Source organism: Cricetulus griseus, chromosome 4 (genome assembly GCF_003668045.3).
Source record: "Cricetulus griseus strain 17A/GY chromosome 4, alternate assembly CriGri-PICRH-1.0, whole genome shotgun sequence".
In the NCBI taxonomy this organism is placed as follows: Eukaryota; Metazoa; Chordata; class Mammalia; order Rodentia; family Cricetidae; genus Cricetulus; species Cricetulus griseus.
The window spans coordinates 168,421,090-168,439,245 of record NC_048597.1 but is presented as its reverse complement, the minus strand read 5'-3'; positions in this window follow the sequence as shown (position 1 = coordinate 168,439,245).

The window sequence follows — 18,156 nt, the reverse complement described above, 5'->3', positions numbered from 1 at the left end:
AAAATTAGGGACTTTCTGAGGAATTCTCCCCTCCCTGCCTGCCTTCGTTTTTCCCACTAATGAAGGAACTAACTTCTTGTTTGTAGCCTCTTCTCAGCTTTGACCTCCATGTAGTTTTCTGTAGAGAAGGCTGTGAGCATAGGTGGGGGTAGGGCTCCTTCCTGAGGCCCTCTGGAATGTTCCTCTTAACCCGTGATGCCTGGAAAGCCCCCTGCTAACACTTCCTGCCCTAAGGAATAGCCCTCCTGTGTCCCTCTGCTGAGAAGGAACCACCTCCTATTCCTATAATAATGACAGTGGGTTTTCAAAGGGCCTAGGAGAAGAATCAGAAAGTGAAAACTAGAAGCCAGGCATAGTGGCACACACCTTTAATCCCAGCAGATGCGGGTGGATCTCTTTGAGTTAGAGGCCAGCCTGGTCTACAGTGAAACAGTGTCTCAACAAGAAAAGAAGGAAGGAAGCGGGGGGGGGGGGTGCTGGAGAGATGGCTCAGAGGTTAAGAGCACTGGCTGCTCTTCCGGAGGACCCGGGTTCAATTCCCAGCACCCACATGACAGTTCACAACTGTCTGTAACTCTGGTTTCAGAGGATCTGACACCTCTATACCAATGTTAGAAAGAAAGAAAGAAAGAAAGAAAGAAAGAAAGAAAGAAAGAAAGAAAGAAAGAGAAGAAAAGATAAAGTTAAGGCCAGAGATAGACCAGCCCTGCTCCAGATAACACCAAGGTCTGGCTAGTAGCAGGTGTATGGAGAATGGAGATGTCACAACCCCTGTCTCTGGCTTCTTTCTGTCTGTATGCACTGGAGGAATTTGTAATCATTCTGAGCTGGGCAGAGTGTCCCCCAGCAGGAGACTGGGGGGAGTATGGAGGGGGGCATGCCATGGTGACAGGGCTTGTTGGCCTTAGTCACATGCTGGGCAGATGTTCCAGACTGAGCTGGGCCCAGCTGCCTCTAGTTTCCTCTCTCACTTTGCTCTGAGGGGGTTGGAAAACAAGGCCTCTTTTTCTGCCCTGGGCAGCTACCAGAACCTGGGATGGGGGTGGGACCCCTGGGTTCCCAATCTTGGCCCAGCCCTGGAAAAGGAGTCTGTTTTGTGCTTATTTAGAAATGGGGGATGGAGGCAGACCTGAGTCTCGGTGCCATGACTGTGGCACTGCAGCCTCAGACCCAGTCCCTTGGTTGTAGATGTCCTGCCACAAACAGACACAAATGCACAGTCATATACTTGTCCAAAGTCTACACATGGCCACTCACATAATCAGATCTTGATCACTCTGTCATACTCTGTATTCACAGCTATGAGCACACGTGTTTGCAGATATGTCTCAGCCACTTTGCTATGTAGTCACAACAGTCCTTTGCACACAATAACACTCTTACATAGCCAGAGTTATTAGAGTCTCAAGAGAGATTTGAGGGACAAGCAGCCCAGAGGTTCCATGTCCCAGATCAGATGCAGAACAAGTTACAGGTGCCACATACAGGCATGTACTCTAGGGGGTCTGGATGTCTAGTCAGGATGGACCCACAGCACCAAGTTCAACTTACTCAGAATAGTGATCCTAGTCCTAGCGAAGATGGTACCTGGCAGGGTGGGGGATGCTCTGGGGCCAGAGCCCAGTTCTGGACAGACTGGCCATGTTCATTCTGAGCCAATCTTGAGGACCAGGCTGTTCTGAAGGCCCCTGGCTGAACCCACCAGCCACAGCTCTAAGCTTTGGAGCATCTCTCATCTGTAGCTGAGTTGCTGTGTCTAAGGCAGAAGGGAGAAGGAGCCAGGATGCAGTGGGCAGGGCCCTTGTGTGGACTGAAGGAACATTCCTGTACGAGGTCTTCCCATACCATGTGTGGACTGGGCCTGCCCTGCCTGCCCTGCTGACTCAGACCTCCAAGAGCCAAGCCTGACAGACTGCTCTCACCCACACCAACCTGCTTCCTTACCACTGCCCCCACTCCCCTCTCTACCACTGGGACAGGTGGAGACTATTAGCCCTAGCAACAGGACTGTATGTGAAGGTCAAAATCTATCCTCCCCAGACTAAGCTCAGAGGCTGATTGCAAAACCCAGCCCCGGGGATCTACATAGTTCAACATAAACTTTTTTCCTCTAGTTTGGTTTTGTTAGTTAAACCCCAGTGCAGTCTGTTCTATTTAAAAAGCAGTGTCTGACACATAGCTGTGGCCTCCCAATTCTACCCGCTGGTCATTCCAGACACTGAGACTTGGCCAGAGGGAAGATGGATTTGCCCAGGCAGGGCTGGTCTTGAACCCAACTCTGGCTCCATTCCTTGAAGTTGTGCTGATGAATTCACTGAGGTCTAAAGGAAGCAGGGAGCAGATTGAAAGATCCCTGGAAGGATCAGGCCCCCAGGATCTCGGTCCAGGAACGCAGCCACACCAATCACCAGGCGGAGTTGAAAGCTTGATGCAAAGTGCACGAGGCTTTATTATAGTTGTTTAATGAGCTAACCCCATGTTAGCTTGGGTCTTTCATCCACCTGCCATGGTGGATGGCTAGGAAAGACAGCTCGAAGAGTCTGCATAGAGATCTTATAGGGCAGTGTAAGGAGAGTGTCTAGGGGTACACACAGGCTCAGGATTGGTGTGTCTCCAGGCTTGGAGGGTTTGCCCTGTGTTGATTGGTTAACTGGTTGTTATGGCCCATAGGCCCTCCCAGGGTGGTTGCTATGCTCTGTGTGTCATTGCTGTGCACTTGTCCGTAAAGCACACCCAGAGCCATAAAGCATAGCTCCACCAGCTAAATTCTGATTGGTTCCTTGTCACGAGGCAGGCATCTGACCTCCTAGTGACTAAGACAAGGTCAGACAAGCACGTGTTTGGCTGTTATGGCTGCCGAAATGGGGAGCTGGTCCCTTCAAGATCCCTGCTTCACAAGTGTGGCTGGAATAGCAGGTTGGTGAAATGTGAGAGGCTTGAGGATGGGTGAGGCCCAGGAGTCCCTGTTTACCACCCCTCCACACCCCTCCAATCCCACCCCAGGGATAAAAAAACTAAAGACAGCTCTACGTGGTGACATCTTCGAGCCTTGGGCTGTTTACAAATGGAAGTAACAGAGGAAGCTAACCATTTTGTTTTATGTTTTTGTCTTGAGACAGGATCTTAAACTGTAGCTCAAACTGTCCTTGAACTCACAGCCATTTCTCCTTTCTCGGGCCTCTAAGTGCTGGGTGTCCAGGTGTGAACCATCACACCTCACTCAGCCTGCCTTCAGTCTCTCTCTATTCTTCCACCTGATAGAAAAATAATCTCAAATAACTTGGAGGAAGTCCCCTTTTCCAGGGGTTGTGTATAAATTTTGGGCTTGACATATTTGAAGATATTTTGTAGGCCGCTGGCAGACTGGCTTTCAAAGGCTGAACCCCACATGTTCAAATTTGTTCCCCATTAAAAGATTAGGTTTATTATTTTACAATGTTTCCACCTGTAGAGATTATTATTATTAGTTTTTTTGAGACAGGGTTTCTCTGTAGCTCTGGCTGTCCTGGAACTCACTTTGTAGACAAGGCTGTCCTTGAATTCAATGAGATCCACCTGCCTCTGTCTCCCCAGTGCTGGGATTAGAGGCATGTGCCACCACACCCAGCCACCCGTGGAGATTTAATTTAAAAATCTACTAACTTTGACTTTGTTTTTATCTTTTTTTTCTCCTCTTGTTGCTCTTTTCTTTGTCCCTGCTCTAAATGCCAGTGCTGTTGGTTGTTTCTTGTAGAACTGACCCTGGCATTGTGCTTGCAGCTGGCCCTGATGGTAGTGGGCCCTCTCTGTCCTCCCTCGAGCCTCCTACCACCTTCCCTGTTGTCCAACTGCAGGCTCCATGAGATTGGTACTTTCTCTTCCTCTGTTGCCCCTGGGTCAGGAGGTAGCAATGGTCCCTTCTGTAGATTGTGGCCCCTTTTGTAGCTTGTGGCCATTATTCCACAGTGCAGAAGGCTCTGGAGACTGCTGACACTCCAAGGCAACTCCTTCAGTGTTCTACCTGAGAAAGGGCTGTACGTTCCACTCCCTTGAATCTCAACCCAGTGCAGCCTGTGGTGGACACTGGAAGGTCATTATTTTACAACTAGGTGATGATCACCATTATTTTACTGAGGAGGAAAGGGGAAGTACTGGAGTAGCCTGGACCTGAGTGAGACCTAGCTTGGGTCACTTGGGTCACCTGTGCTAAGAGGTAAATGGCCAATGCCTGGGCTAGTAGTTGGAGGCTAGCTGGAATGCAGAGGGAACTGGCCACCTTGTTGTCTTTTGTCAGAGGTCCTCTGAGTAAAAGCAATATGAGAGTCACCATGTAGGCCCGGCAGGTGGCCACAGGCTCCGGCTCCTTTTCCTCCTCCACCAGAGGCAAGGCTACAGAGCTGAATACCAAGCACAAGTCCTACCCAGGTGTACTTGCTGCACTGATGTTCTTAGTTGCTCCAGGCTTCTGATTCTCCTTCATGCCATGGAGTTGCAGATGGCTGTTGGGAGGGTTCCACAAGCAAACATATCTGCTGGGCACAACCTGTACAGCAAACCTTCTTTGAGGAGTGGCTGAGATTATTGGCCTTGGGTGGAGCCAAAGAAGCCCCGAGAGGAGCAGTGCCAAGAATTCTGACATTCTGCTTCCTAGGTGAGAAGACAAATTGAACAAGCCCTGTGCGGCCACATACATAGATAGAATGGCTGGACTGGTGGCCAAGTCTCCCACCAACCCCAGATCTTGAGTCCTGACTCTTTGCCACATTATCTATATAATGAGCAGTTTCCAGGCATCATGGTACCCACGGGTCTAGGTGGGTCTTTGAGGCCACTGGCCATCACATACATCAGAATATACAGTACAATATTTCCCAGGAGTTAAAAGACTCAGACTCATATCCAGGTCTTTCATGGATGGATTCCTGGGGTGACCACAGACAAGGTTACCATTTAGTTTCACCCCCCCCCCACACCACCACCATTAGTTCAGCAATGGTTATGATTATAAAGGCCACAAGGTCAGAAGTGTGGACACTGTTACTTTCTCAGGTATGCTATGTTCTCAGGCATGTGGCAGCATTCCCGTTGGTCTACACCTGGTCTGGCTCCAGAGTGTTAAGCACCAAGCCCTAATCCATACTTTATTTAGCAGATATCTGTTGTTTCCCTTATGTGAATCTTGGAGAGTTCCCCAAGGAAACCAGAAAACTGTGGTACCTCATGAATGGAGAATTTGCACTTGGAATTGTCCCTTTGGTTGTTTGAGGATATGGAAATCAACTTGCTAAAGTGTAAATTGGAGAACAATAAAAGAAGCCCTGGGCAAAAGGAAAGGGTTTCAGGCTTTAGAGAAGGATCCACCCTGCTGCTGAGAAAGACTAAACTTATTCTTAAGGTGCCTCTGAGTCTTATTTCCACAGACCCACCCGTGTGAACCCAACACCCGAGCCACCACACAGGCAGCCAGTTAAGGCAGGCCTGAATGCATACCAGTAGCTCATTTTTTAGTATTACTTTGTGCTATGCTTTCTGTGTGCCTTAGGCTAAATCCTGCTGAGTTGCTTAGACGCCTGCTAACATGCTCCAGCAAACAGTGGCTTAGGGTCACTGAATCACTTGTGTGAGGCGCGTAACCGCCCTGTGCGACCTGGACTGTGTGCTGAGGCTCTGCCTTTGTGTCAGCAGGTGGAAGAGCAGAGAGTTTGACCCTCAGACAGCAATGGACAAATATTTGTTGAATGATCATTTTCTATTGGGCCCTCAGGCTGGAGTGTGGGAGGGAGGTCTGTCTGTGGATAGAAGAGGCCAGGGGAAGGGAACTAATTGGAGGAAGGGACAGGAAGGGTCAGAACCAGGTGAACCCTGGGGGGCAAAGGCATTTCCCAGGCAGAGGGTACACTGGAAACTAAGGCAGAAGGCTTCTTATGAGTTTGAATACAATTTGGGTGGTATAGTGATTTGTAGGCCACCAGCCTGGGCTCTGGAAATAGCCTATCTCTAAAACAAAACAAACACCAAACAAGAGTAATTGTGAAGTTTTTCTTCAGGAGACAATACAAGGGCAGTGAGAGCTGGTAGGGAAAGGGAGAAATAGGTCTTGTCAATGCTGGGGCTAAACTGTAGGGATGGCAAATGACTCTGGGGGTCATCCATGGGGGAAGTAAGGCAAGGTTCCAGATACTCAGAGTATGTGTGTTCAGTTGTGTGATTTGTGCCCATGTATACATGTCCTGATAGTGACCTTTGTCACAAAACTTTAGCCATGATGCTCCTTGTTTCCCAGTCTAGAAATGCAGTTTTAGACTCGGAATGGTACTTAGCTGTGTTCTTGCAGTCATACGTCACACCACATCCATGACCAAAGCCTCAAAAGAAATCCAATACCTCATTACTGCTTGCCTGGACTGATGCAGTACTCTGCAAACTAACAGGAGCCAAAGTGATCTTTTCGGTCATATTCTAGGTCAAATCATGTCTCTCCATGCTCCAGGTAGACCGGAGCTTCCCTGTTAGAGTCCCCTCTGATCTCATCTGGGACTAGCTCCCTTCATTCTTGCAACTTTGGATTCACCAGTCATCTTATGGTTTCCTCTTCCATGTTTGCTAGTATCTTTTAAAGATTTATTTATTAAAAAAAATGGGGGAATGAAGGGACCAGCCCCCCATTTCGGCAGCCATAACAGCCGAACACGTGCTTGTCTGACCTTGTCTTAGTCACTAGGAGGTCAGATGCCTGCCTCGTGACAAGGAACCAATCAGAATTTAGCTGGTGGAGCTATGCTTTATGGCTCTGGGTGTGCTTTACGGACAAGTGCACAGCAATGACACACAGAGCATAGCAACCACCCTGGGAGGGCCTATGGGCCATAACAACCAGTTAACCAATCAACACAGGGCAAACCCTCCAAGCCTGGAGACACACCAATCCTGAGCCTGTGTGTACCCCTAGACACTCTCCTTACACTGCCCTATAAGATCTCTATGCAGACTCTTCGAGCTGTCTTTCCTAGCCATCCACCATAGTGGGTGGATGAAAGACCCAAGCTAACATGGGGTTAGCTCATTAAACAACTATAATAAAGCCTCATGCAGTTTGCATATAAAAAAAAGATTTATTTATTTATCATGTATACAGTGCATGCCAGAAGAGGGCACCAGATCCCATTACAGATGGTTGTGAGCCACCATGTGGTTGCTGGGAATTGAACTCAGGACCTCTGGAAGAACAGTGAGTGCTCTTAACCCCTGAGTCATCTCTCCAGCCCCAGTTTGCTAGTATCTTATGGTCTTTGTATTTGCTTTCCGTGTTTGGAATGATCTTCCCCAAGATATGTATGTGTGTATGTGATTTTTACTTGTTAATTCAGTTTCATTGTTGTTTTATTTAGAGATAGGGGTCTCATGCAGCCCAAACTGGTCTCCAGCTCACTATATAGCCAAGGCTGGCCTTGAATTCCTGATCCTTCTGTCTCCACCTCCTAAGTGCTGGTGTTACAGGTGTGCCTCATCATGCTCACAGATGTGCACAACATGGTTAAATGCTACCTCCTCAGAGAAGCCTTCCTTGACCATCCACTCTAAGCAGACTTCCTAGTATTTCTGTCCGTTTGTCACACCTTTAAAAATTTATCTCACGCTGGGCGTCGGTGGTGCACACTTTTAATCCCAGCACTCGGGAGGCAGAGGTAGGTGGATCTCTGTGAGTTCCAGGCCAGCCTGGTCTACAGAGAAAGTGCCAGGATAGGCTCCAAAGCTACACAGAGAAACCCTGTCTCGGAAAAAAAAAAAAAAGTTATCTCATTTATTACCAGTTGTAATTATAGTATTTAGGTTTTTTTTTTTTTTTGTATTATGGACAATTTCAAACATGTACAGAGATAGAGAAACTTGTCTAGAAGGTTCCATGAGTCCCATCCCTCAGCTTCATAATGATCAACAGTAGCCCAGTCTTACTTTCCCCTTATCCTTTGTTTTTCAGCAGACTCCAGACATTTTATAATCTTATCTTCAGGTACTTCTATGCAAAGGTTTACATCTATATCTTATTCTGCCTGGCCCAACATAATATTTTTATTATTTGGGAATTTCACATAATGCACCCCATCATACTCACTTCCCAGTCCTCCCAGCTCTGCCCTCCCCACCCTTGTGACCTCCCCTGCTCCCGCCAAACAAAAGAAGTCCAATTTGTGTTGCCCATATACTCACTAGAGCATGGTCAAACTCCCAGTGGCCAGCTTCTTAAAGAAAACGGAGTCCTTCCCCACCCCCACCACAAGCCAAAAACCGTGGAGATTTACACTTCCGCATCCTTATCACAAGTTTTAAGAGTTCTCTTTGATGGCTTTCTGTCTACGAAATGCTACTGTTAGGATAAATCTTTCCGCCAAAAGCCGCCGAGCCCTACCGCCACATGGGAGCTTTACGCCAGCCGCCCGCCTGAGTTAGGGCCCAAATGAATACACAGAAACTTGTATTAGGTACAAAGCTGCTTAGCCAATGACTAGGATTCTCATCTGTTAGCTCAGTCTTAATTATCATAAATCTATATATTTTATAAGACTTACCTTATCGGATGCCTTATTGGCGTCCTTCCTTGCCAGTGGATCACATCCGGCCACTGGAGCAGGAATGGGAAAGAGGGCCCTTCCTGTTTCTCCTTCACTTAAATATGAGTCTCCTTGCTATATCACTTCCTGCTTGGATCATCACTTCTCTACTACATTTCCCAGAATCCTCTTTGACTCCTAGTCCTGCCTATCTTCCTGTTTCATTGGCCAAACAGAACTTTATTAAACAATCAATAAGATAACATACACAGAAGTACTTCCCCGTCATGCTACTTTTGGGGGGTGGGGTGGGGGTGGGGGTTGTCACAGCAGCCTTCTATGTCCTTCTTTCTCAAGTGTGAGTCTGCAGTCATCGACACCACTGAAAAAGCAGCTTCCTTTACAGTCAGTGCTAGCATGTATCATGGACTTATACATGGTTTCTCCTTCCTTCCTTTCTTTCTCCTGCCCCACCCCCCACAGGGTTTCTCTGTATAACAGCTCTGGCTGTCCTGGAACTCACAGAGATCTGCCTGTCTCTGCCTCCCCAGTGCTGGGACTACAGGAGTGCTCCACCACTGTCTGGCTTCCACATGCTTTCTGATAACCATGGACATCCGAATGCTCTCCAGTTCTCAGCATGTGCCACAGACCTCAGTGTGGTCTCTGGTGTCAGTAAAGATTATGGACGTCTACATGGCCCTCTGCCACAGCACAGGCCAAGAACATCAACATGGGCCTTCCGTGACAACACAACCCACAGACATCAATTCATTTATTTTTTATTTATCCTTTTTCTTTTCTTCCTTTTGTGTGTGTGTGTGTGTGTGTGTGTGTGTGTGTGTGTGTGTGAGAGAGAGACGAGAGAGAGAGAGAGAGAGAGAGAGAGAGAGAGAGAGAGACCCTGTCCTGGGGCTAGCTATGGCTATGTAGACTAGGCTATGCTTGCCTGCCTCTGCCTCTTGAATGCTGGGATTAAGGACATGTGCCACTACACCAGGGTTTAATTTTATTTTTTGAGTCAAGGTCTTTCTCTGCATTCCCAAGCTGGTGAGGAATTCACTCTGTAGCCCAGGCTAGTCTCCAACTCATGATAGCCCTGCTTCAGTCTCCCAAGTGCTAGAATTATAGACTAGAACCACCATACCCAACTTTATTTGTTTTATTAAATTCTAATTTACTTTTTGACCAGAAATGGAAGACTAGTTATATACTCAATACATTGTAAGAGGGCAGCTAGTTGGAAAGTAACTACAGTTTTACCTGTGGCTATTTTTGTGTAGTACAGGCTAGCTTTGGGCTCCCACTTCCCTTGTTTTAATGCTCTAAATATGGTAGCATTAGCTGGGCAGTGGTGGTGCAGGCCGCCTGTAATCCCAGTGCTCAGGAGGCAGAGGCAGGCAATCTCTGTGAGTTCAAGGCCAGCCTGGTCTACAAAGCAAGTTCCAGGACAGCCAGGGCTATTATCTAGAGAAACCCTGTCTCAAAAAACAAGACAAAACAAAAGGTGGCATTAAAGGTATGAATCATGAGGCCCAACTTGCAAGGTTATTTTCTCTGCTTATCTTTATTTTATTTTATTGATACAAGGTCACATATAGCCCAGGCAAGCCTCACACTAACTATGCAGTCAAAGATGACTAAATTCTTTGTCTCTGCCTTCCAAAGTGCTAGGATTACTGGTGAAAAGCTGTTTGCCTAAGTACGAAGTGGCATTAATGGCAGCCGGGTTTGTCTAGCTTATTCACTGCTATACCTCGAGTCTCACACCGTGCCTTGCTCAGAGCAAATGACTCTGGACATCTGCAGGGACATCAGCTGTCCTGTTCTCAAGACAGTGCATGCGTAGGCTGTGGTTTTCATGTCCCTTGCAGTACCGGTGAGACTCTGCACATGCACGGGCACTGAAGTGTGTGGCGGTCCTGTGAGTATGTGTTCATGGGCTTGTGTGTGCTGCCATCATCCCAGCTGGTGGCAAAGAACATGCCTCCTTCCTGACATCATCTCCCATACCTCCAAGCCCCAGTGACTCACATGGGTGTATTTCACTCTTTCTTAGTCAGGCATGAGGAAGGAGGGAGGTGTGTATGCCCTGGCTTTGCCCAGCCCACTGGAGGCCCAGAGAGCTCCTTCTTGTCCTGTCCTATCATTCTTTGGTTGTCTGCTAGCCTAACCCTGAAAAACTGCAGCTTTCTCCTCTCCAGCCTTGAAGCCCAGTCTAGCTAGGCCAGCATCAGCCGAGTGGAATTTAGGGTATTTGTAGGAAGGATGGCCATGTTCCATCCTGCTGGCTCTTAGCATGGATGGGACAACAGTGCTGAAGGTGGGGCAATTGAGAGCTGAGCTCTGCCCTGGGGACTCAGCCGCACCCAACCACACCAGTTTTGTACTTTTTTTTTTTTTTTTTTTCCAGGACAGGGTTTCTCTGTGTAGTCCTGGCTGTCGTGGAACTTGCCCTGCAGACCAGGCTGGCCTCGAAGACAGAGATCCTATTGCCTCTGCCTCCCAAGTGCTGGGGTTAAAGGTGTGTGCCACCATGCCCAGCTTTAGTTTTGCATCTTAAAGGATCCTCCCCCCCAACCCGAAGAGTTGGACATTAGCCAAGATTCAGTCCATCACAGACGTCTTTCAGAGTCTACACCCTGTCAGACCAGAGACTACTCACAGATTTTTTCAGTTTGGTCCTCAAAGTTCCTATTAAGATTCAGCCTCAGGTCCAGAGAAGAGGAGAACTCACCTACAGTCACACAGCAACTTATTGGCAGAGCTGGACAGAGCTTAAATGCTGGAAGCCTTTCCAGCTGCCAGCAGTATGCCTCTCCCAACGTGGGCTTCCCAGCACATGGAAAAGCAACAGCGTGAAGTGATGGGCCAAAGGTCTGACATGTGGGTCAGGGCACATACCTCCGGGATCCAGGATAACTCCAGAGGTGGTGGGAGCTGGTGGGAACCCTGGGTCATTGGATGCTGGTAGAGACAGGAAATAAGACTGAAGTGAAAGTGTGGGACTGTAGGCAGAAATCTGGCACCAAGTTCCCCTAGGCCTGGCTCCATAATCTCTGGGCCTAGTTAAAGCATCCTCAGTTAGAATATGTGAGTGGGTTTATACAAATTCTTCAGGTAGACGTCATTGTCTCCTCCCTCCCTCTTTCTATTTATGGATTTAGTTCCCCAACACTGAGGTAATCTTAGGAAAAATACTATGACTTTTATTCATGTGTGTGTGGTCAGAGAACAACTTTCAGGAGTCAGTTCTCCCTTTCCACTATGCAGGCCCCAGGGATCAAACTAAAGAGGTGTTGGTGTATGTGCGTGGGTGGGTGGCTTTGGTGTGTGTGTGTGTGTGTACAATTGCATGCATGTGCGTTGGCAGATATGTGTGTGTGACAACCTCAGGTTGTCTGGCTTGGTGGCAAGCACTTTTACCAGTGGAGCCATCTTGTTCCCTGGGCAATCTTGAACAAAGGAGCAGAAGCCCCCTGAGGGTGTAGGAACTTCTTGGGGTGTCTAAGTCTTGCCATGCCCACAGGCAGAGTCAAGAGCAGTCCTTCCAGCCTGAGTCTTGCCTTCTAAGAGTGTCCCACTTTCTCTGACAGGTATCATAAGGGTTCTGGGGTTCTCCTACTGTGCTTGGGCTCTTGAAGGTATCTGTCTGGAGTGTCCCTTGTCAGTCAATTTTTCCCAGGTGCCTCTCTACCAGGAAGCCAACTGCTAAGAAATGTGATTCTGACAGTGTTTACAGATTGGAAAAGACCCAGCTCTGCCAGCGAGTCGCTGTGCGGGTGTGGGCAGAAGGGTGAATGAAAAGCCCTCTGGGTGGGAGAGGTAAGGGCACCTTGCATCTGTTCTTCATCCGAGGTTGGCTTCAGTGGGCCCTTCAGAATGGTCAGCCTTGCTGGAATAGGGGCACATGGAAACTGAGGGTTCTGCATGAGTGCTATCAGAGCAGGGGGGAAGTTTGAGGGGGTTCTGGCTCACATTTGCCGCCTGTATCTCTTAATGACCTTTGTCTCAATACGGTGAGCTCCCATGAAAGATGTGTAAATGTGTTTTGCCCATAGAGTTCAGAGAAGATAAACAGTGGGTAGAAGGGAGCCATGGTGAGTACAGGGGTGAGAATGAGGCACTGACTCTGAAGAGAAATTCAGACTGTGGTGTTCTTCCTGCCTGGGTGCTGGCAGAGCTCTGGTAGCAAAGTAGCAGTTGGAGCCCCATCAATACCTCCGTGGCTGGGGGAGTCAGAGGAACCAAAGTCACTCTCAAAATGGGAGCTTGGGGCATCTTGGAGCCAAAGGCCTCTTGGCTTGAGGGTGTCTCTGTGGAAAGGCAAGGGCTATATCTTAGCAATAGCTGTTTACTGCAAACCACTAGGTACCTAGAACTGAGCGTGCCAGTGACTGGGGTAGGCTGGACTCTACCTTGATGGGATGGACAGAACTAACGAGTGTTTACTACAAGGTAAGAAGAGTTGGGCCTCTGCCCAGGCCAGACACTTAGCAATCTGGAGGAGAGAGGGATGGGGAGGGCCAAGTCTCCTTCTGTACCAGGGTGTACTTGCACCCAGACTGCACACAGGGTAGGAGTCACACAGCCTGATAGCCTCTCACAGGGCAGAAAACACAGTGAAACAGCCTCAGTTCCACTGTGGGGTTTGTTGTTGTTCGTTTTTGAGATGGTATCTCACTAGGTAGCCCAGGCTGGCCTGGAATTTGAGGTCCTCCTTCCTTGGCCATCTAAGTGCTGGAATTATAGCATGCACTATGTATGGATGGAGAAATCTGGATGGTCTATTCCCTCTTTCTTGATAAGTTTTATCCTCCACCTCTGATGGCAACTGCAGCTCTTCCAGGAAGAAGCCTTTCTAGGTGAGTACAGACCGGTGACTTTGGCCAGACATCTCTGTCCTTTTCATTGACAGGTGGGACTAAGCCAGGAGTAGAAGGCAGCGTATTTGCAGCTGTGGCTCTCATCAGGGACTAGCCTTTGGGAGACAAGGGTTAGGAGTGGACTGTTTCCTGAAGGCCCTCCATGAGACCAGACCTGGCTGCCAGCCAGCAATCTCTACTCTACTTCCTTCTCTTGATCTTGGTGGAGTGCCCTGTGGCTAGCACATCTTTCTGAACCCTACCATAAGGTAGGGCATATAGGAGAATTTATAAATGTGCAAGGAAGGGTAGATGACAACATGAAGTCAAAGGCAAAAAACTCTTGGACAGGTTTGTATGGTCCGACTGGGTCCAGCCCAGTTACTAACTGTGTGACTGTGACCTGCCTTGTTCCTGCCCCTCAGTGTAATGAGTTAGCTCTAGGTTGAGAAGAGACCCTCAGCTCACCATAAACTCTACTGTGCTGTGGGAATTCCAATTGCTGGTAGCCTTGTTAAAATAAAATCTCACTCAGCTGTCTGTGGAAAGGCCTGGGAATCTGGCAGCGTTAGAGGTTGAACCTAGAGCTTTACACACCTGCTTAGATGAGTGCACTTTCATTGAACTGCAGCCCAGTTGAGATACTGTCTCAATATAGCCCAGGCTGGCCTCAGACTGGAACTTGGTATGCAGCAGAGTCTGTCTGGCCTTGATCTTCTGATCCTCCTGTCTCTACCTTCTAAAAGCTGAGATGACAGGCATGTGGCCACCATGCCCGGCTTACCTGTCCTTTATTTCTAGCAAGTTCACAAGAAATGCTGCTACCTCATAGAGCACTTTGAGCAGCAAAGACAGCTTGTTTCATTTGAGCCATAGGACCCGGAGCCCACATCACATGAGCCCTCTACAAACCACTCCTGACAACATCAGAAAGTTATCTTGGGATGAGCTTCAGTCTTTGGCTGGCAGTGCTCAGGTTTAAGGACAGGAGAACTCCAGCCCCAGACATGCTTCTGTTTATGTAGAAAAGCCCTTTCTGAATTACTGCTCGATTTAGCCAAGGGTTGCTTCACATCTGAAATGGAAAGGAACACAGTTCAACCCACTCATTATCTTGGTGGCCACAGGAGGCCCTCTGAGGAGGTGACGCCCTTTATGAGGACAACAGCAGCCATCAGTTAAAGACTATGATTCATGACACTGAGGATGGAAACACGCTCAGTTCCTGTGGCTGCCTGCTGTTTCTTCAGTGGAAATGCCCAGAAGTCTGTCAGGAGAGAAAGGAGCAGACAGAGCCAGCTAGCCCTCCCATTCCGGACTTCTCCAAGTGGCCAGCTCCACTGGCTTGAGGCACCATCGTGGTTTGTTAGTTACTTATTGGAATGTCTGGGACTCTTCAGGAAGGGCTAAGTGGATTCCTATTTGCATCTACCACAGCATTTTTGGCTCCTTGTGCCAAGACCTGAGTAATCTTAGGGATAACTGCAAAGTACATAGGATAGAGCCCTTACTGTGAGGGAGACCCAAGGCAAGATGGACATCAGCTCAGTCGGTCTGACCTACTTGTCAGGACTTTTCCCATGTTGTGGACAGGAAAGGGACCAAACCAGAGAATCTGGAGGTCTTCCCTGGGACCATCATTCCTTTAAGATCTGGAACTTCTGGGAAGTGAGGAAGATGCAAGCTGATCTAGCAGTTTCTATTGGTCAGAGGAGGTTAGGTGGATGTTAGATGAAGCACTTCTCTGGCTTCTTATTGGAAGATGAGTGTTCCAACTCGGTGAACCACACAACCATCAGAGCAACCACACTTAAAGGGCCAGCTTTAGAGGGTTCTCTTCTTTACACTCTAAGAGGCTATGGAGCAAAAGGCAGGGTTTCCAAGCTGGAGACCCAGAGATCTGGGCCCCTGTGGCAAACCCTCCCTACATCCATGGGCTCTTTTCAATGATGTTGGCCTAAGTCCTTTAATGACAGGATGCCCTGACCCGCTTTGCTCCTAGACATTTGAGGGGACCACAGGCAAAGGGTACATTCTTCCAAAGCTTGTGTGTATCTTTCATAGGTTGTATATTATGTAGACAGGTACTGATCTCTGTGTTGTGTGTCCAAATGAGCAAATCCATGATCAAATATATAACCACATGTGTTTGTGTACAAAAAAGAGGGTTAAGTTTTCAACGTCTTAAAACATGATTCGCAGATCAGTTCCTACCCATCTCCAAAGCCTGGGAGGAACAAACTCCTTAAGGAAGGAAAATGATGTTTATCCCTCTCCCTTAGTTTTACTAAAGATTGAATTTGGGGCCTTATGCTAGGCAAAGTTTTAGTTGGTTGGTTTGTTTCTAAGCTTTATTTATTTATTTATTTTTCCTGACAGGGTTTTTCTGTGTAGCTTTGGACCCTATCCTGGCACTCGCTCTGGAGACCAGGCTGGCTTCGAACTCACAGAGATCTGCCTGCCTCTGCCTCCCGAGTGCTGGGATTAAAGGTGTGCGCCACCAATGCCCGGCTGCTTTAAATTTTTGTTTTTGTTTTTGTTTTTGGAGACAGGATTTCTCTGTGGCTTTGAAAGCTAGAACTAGCTCTTGTAGACCAGGCTGGTCTCAAACTCACAGAGATTTGCCTGCCTCTGCCTCCTGAGTGCTGGGACTAAAGGCATGTGCCACCAACACCCGGCAGATTTAAAATTTTTTAAGTGTATGGGTGTTTTGCCTGCATGTGTATTCATGTGTGTGCCATGTTGTGTGCCTGGTGCCCAAAGAAGCCAGGAATGTATGCTGGATCCCCCAGAACTGGAGTTACAGTTAGTTGTGAGCCACCATGCCCATGTCGGTGCTGAGAATCAAAACCTGGCTCCTTAGAAGAGCATGTAGTGCTCTTAACCACTGAGAAATCTCTCCAGCCCTGCATTGTTCCATTGAGCTATATCCCAGCCTTGTTGGGTTATTTAGTACAGGGACTGCATCCCCCTTAAGTTTTAGGAGTATATTCATAAAGGTCAACTCCTCCCCCGCCCCCCAGTTGTGTTAGGTCCTCAGCCCAGTTGTGTAGTGAAAGAATCTCTAGGTCCTAGCAGGACCGCAGGCACAATGCCTGGGCATCAGCTCACCACCTAGTCTAGGCTGGGAGTAGCAGAGCTGTGTCAGCCTGTGCCAGTGCCTGGGGGCAGGGCAAGGCAAGGCAGGGCAGGGCAGGGCAGGGCAGGGCAGGGCGGGCTGTGTGAATAGAGGGTGTTGTCAGTCCTGTAGGGGAAATAGGAGATGAAGGCAGATCCTGCCTGGCAGGTCTGTCACCTACATCTCTGCTTACACTTTTCAGGGAGCTGGCTACTCTGGGTGGAGACTGGCCCCAGATTTTGAGGCCCTGAGGATCCAGCTTTAACTTCCTGGAAGTGGCATGGCAGAGTTGTGTTGTGTGGGGACACTCTTGGTTTGGTCTTCCTAAACTGGGGATCAAAGACACAAAGTTTATAAAAGGAAAGTAGTGTTGGGAGCTTAAGATGTAGAGTATTTCTGGGGACCAGAGTTAACTCCAAAGCTGCAGACCCTGACCCTCTTCCAGGGGCCAGTGTTTTCTGGAGGCGGTGCTTTACTGTGAGGCACCACTGGAGCATTGCTGGGCTTCAAGGGTGTTGCTATGCTGTGTAAATCTCTCACACCCTCCCTCTCTGTCCCTCCTGTTCCTTTGGAGACCTGTATGTCAGTGATACACCTGGATCCCAAGTTTCCTGCCTGAAGCCTCTGAAAGTAGAGGCTCTTGCAGGGGGCGGGGATATTAAAATAGGCATCATGCCATGAGGCAGGGTAGTCTGGGGGTAGGATGGTAAGGAGTCTTCTTCCTGGCTCAAATGTGATAGATGTTGGGACACATAAAGAGATCTTCCTGGTCCCTAGATGCAGGTCAGCTGCCAAAGGCTGGTTACAGCTCTTCACCTCTAACCTGCCTGTTCTTGGGCCCCAAGAAATCCTAATTTTCCCCTGGAGCTCAGACACCCGTTGTCTCCCTCTTGCTCTCTCTGTCAGGATCTTAGGCAGCCCAGATTGGCCTCGAATTTTCTATGTGGCCAAGGGTGGCTTTGAACTCATTCTCCTACTTCCACCTCCCAAATGCTGGGTTGACAGGCAAGTGACACCAATTCAACTTTGGGTTTCTTTTCTAAGGACTTCAATCCAGTCTCAGGAACATATGATCTGCTGGGCCAGAATTTGTTTTCATTGCCCCTGATCTTCCGTCATCCTCTTTTAGGAAGGGCTGGAGTATTCTGTCCACCTTGTAATCATATAATGGCCTTTCTTTTGGAGACTTGGCATTTTCGGACCCATTGCTAGCTGAATAGTATGCTCCAGGGCCAAGCACATGCCATCATGCCCACAGACTCTCCCATGCCCGCACTGCTTCCACTTCTTGGTCCTCCTGGCGAAGGACGGAGATAGTGAAAGTTTCCAAATAAAAGTCTGCATGTGCCAGGTGGTGGTGGCACACACCTTTGATCCCAGCACTTGGCAGCCATAGGCAGGCAGATCTCTGTGAGTTCGAGGTCAGCCTGGTCTACAGAGTGAGTTCCAGGACAGCCAGAGTTGTTACACAGAGAAACTGTCAAAAAAAAAAAAAAAAAAAAAAAAGTCCGTATGCCCAAATCTTCCCTTTATACACCGTGTACCGTGTCCCAAGATTTGGCACTCTCTCGCTTTTGCTGTTACAACCACAAGGAAAGGAGGTGGGGAAGGATAGGGCTGTGGAGGCCAAGACCAGGCTAAGAAG